General features: G+C 42.7%; 1 pseudogene; it reads left to right on the forward strand.

Moving 5' to 3' along the window:
• Positions 1-368: 368 nt before the first annotated feature.
• Positions 369-2,055, forward strand: LOC118755525 (annotated as a pseudogene).
• Positions 2,056-2,700: the final 645 nt, after the last annotated feature.

A 2,700-nucleotide genomic window follows, 5' to 3' on the forward strand; every position in this document is an offset into this window, starting at 1 on the left:
ACTTATGTAAGTAACTAAAAATTTTTTTTGGAACCAGCCTTTTCCAAACGACGATGAGCCGAACGTTAGAACGTTTTCACTGATTAAAATTTGTTCGGCCTAATTAAATTATTAATATTTTTTCCACAAGGGCCCTCTGTGTCTAATACCTATGTTTCATTAAGTGTTTCATATTTCATTACACATTATTTTGTTTCAAAAGAAATGTTAAACTGAAAACCTCTAAAAAGAAATTATTTAATAAATTTGTTTTTATGAAAATTAAAATAAAGAAATAAGTGAAACTCATGCAAAAAGAGACCAAAGACGGTAGAAATCTCATAAAACTCTCTCTCGTTTTCATATTCTCTTGCCTTCATTTCTTTCAGATAAGCCGCAACGACCGGACCCCATCATCTCGATTTTAGGCGGCGATTTGGGGCGCTGGCAATTATTTGTTTGCTTATGGATATTTTTGTCCAAACCGCCCACCGGTTGGGTGCAGATTTCTATGACATTTCTACAGGCCGATGTCAAAGTCACCTGTAAGAGCGGTGGCGATAGCAATGCTAGCGATATTTGTGAAGCCGGTTGCGATGGGTATGATTATGATCGTAGCATTTTCGAGCAAAATATTGTCATGGAATGGGATTTGGTATGCGATCGTCGGTGGTTGGCGCAATTGCAACAATCACTGGTCATGGTGGGCATTATGTTAGGCAATATGGTAATGGGCATGCTGGCCGATAAGTAAGTAATAGAGTGAGGTGGACGAGATGTACTGGTATAACTCTCCCCTTTTCTACACTTAGATGGGGACGACGTCCTATGTTTGTGATCTCGTGTTTGATGCAACTCATTTGTGGCTGTCTAGTTTCGGCATCACCATGGCTTTGGTTCTTCTTGTTGATGCGATTTTTGGATGGTTATGCCACTGGCGGCACCATGTCCACGGGGTAAGTACAGTCCCGTACACAGGCATGCCCATAACTGATTAAATTTCTTTGATCTTTTAGCTTCACAATCATCATGGAAATTGTGGGTAAAAGTAAGCGCGAACTGATGGCCATACTCTATCAGATTCCATTCAATTTGGGTCATGCCACACTGCCACTATTCGCTTATTTTCTCCGCCACTGGCGTTGGTATCACCTGTCGTTTTCATCCTTTTCAGTCTTATATATAATTTTCTTTTGGACTGTACCAGGTATTGTCGAGCGCCACACACAGATTTTACATCTAAAATTTTTTTAAATATAACTTGGCCCTCTTTCCTAGAATCTCCACGTTGGCTTTTGACCACCGGCCGCTTGGACAAAGCCACGGAAGTGCTCGAAAAAGCAGCAAAGGTTAATAAGCAACCAACCGAGCGGGTGCGCCCTGATTTAGAGGAAGCGCATAAGGTGCTGTCATCTTCAACAGCACAAAAGGGCACGCTTGTGGACCTATTTAAACATCCTTACCTGTGTCAAAAGACTCTAGCGATGGCTTTTAATTGGCTAGTTGTCTGCCTGGTATACTATGGCGTGTCACAGTTCTTGACCGCTTTGACCGGCAACATATTCCTCAATGTTTTTGTGGCGGCGATAATGGGCGTACCAGGCACCTGTATATGTGTACCGGCAACCAAATATATGGGACGCCGTCTTACTCTCTTTATATCCAATCTTGTAAGTGGCATCTCATTGACGCTCTTGGCATTTGGTCCACACTTTGGCGGCGCAGTTCGGGTGTTTTTGGCGACAATTGGTCTCTTTGGCGCATCGGTCACATTTCCGAATGTCTATTTGTATGCCGGCGAGCTCTTTCCGACTGTTGTTCGTCCCACAGGTGTGGGTTTGTGTTCGTTTGTGGGACGTGTTGGTTCGATTTTAGCTCCATGGATAGAGGGGTTGAAGTTATATGATATTGGGTTGCCCCCTGCCGTTTTTTGGAATATTCGCACTCTTGGCTGCTGCTTCGGTTTGGCTTATGCCTGAAACGAAGGGTTACCCTTTGCCAGAGACTATTGAAGATGGTAATACGTTTGGCAAGAAACCGAAAGAGTAGTGACTGAAAGCGGTGAAGTAATCTTAATATTTGGTGATCTTATTCGAACATAATTTTATGTAATTTAAATTTTAATTGTATAATACGTTTTTAATAAAATCTACAAAAGTAGATCGAATAGGTTAATACATAGAGAGTGTCTAACGAAGCCTTGTTGAAGCACTTGAAGCAACGGACCACTGTAGCGCCTTTCAAGTCGAGTTGGCAGACAAGTTCTTTTTTCACCTGGTATCGATACCGGTTAACAGAAGTATATCAATTAATTAGATGGCAGATAAGTTTGCAAGGAAGTGCACTTCTTGGAAGCGGTTGGATATGCCGCTCGCTGCCTGCAAGCTAAATACCTATGAAGGTATTTTTCTACTCCAAAGAAAGCGAAAGTTGGAAATATCTTTGGCTACGGGTCGGGTGACCGGTCACATTACTTTAGGTAGACACGTGGAGAGACTCGGGGTGCCATTCAACGACGACTGCAGGGGGTGCAGAGATGAGCATGAGCCTGAATCAGTAAGAAGGAACAGAATAAGATATATAGCATAAAGATAAGGCGATTGCCATGGCATCTCCACGATGGCATAAAGATAAGGCGATTGCCAACTGCACATTCTGGTTTGTATAGGTGGGGGCGGGGAGGACGTTAATAAGATTCCTTGTGGTACCACAACTGACCCG

This window comes from Rhagoletis pomonella, unplaced genomic scaffold (genome assembly GCF_013731165.1).
Source record: "Rhagoletis pomonella isolate Grant_MI unplaced genomic scaffold, Rhpom_1.0 Rhpom_scaffold_06491, whole genome shotgun sequence".
Taxonomy (NCBI): Eukaryota; Metazoa; Arthropoda; class Insecta; order Diptera; family Tephritidae; genus Rhagoletis; species Rhagoletis pomonella.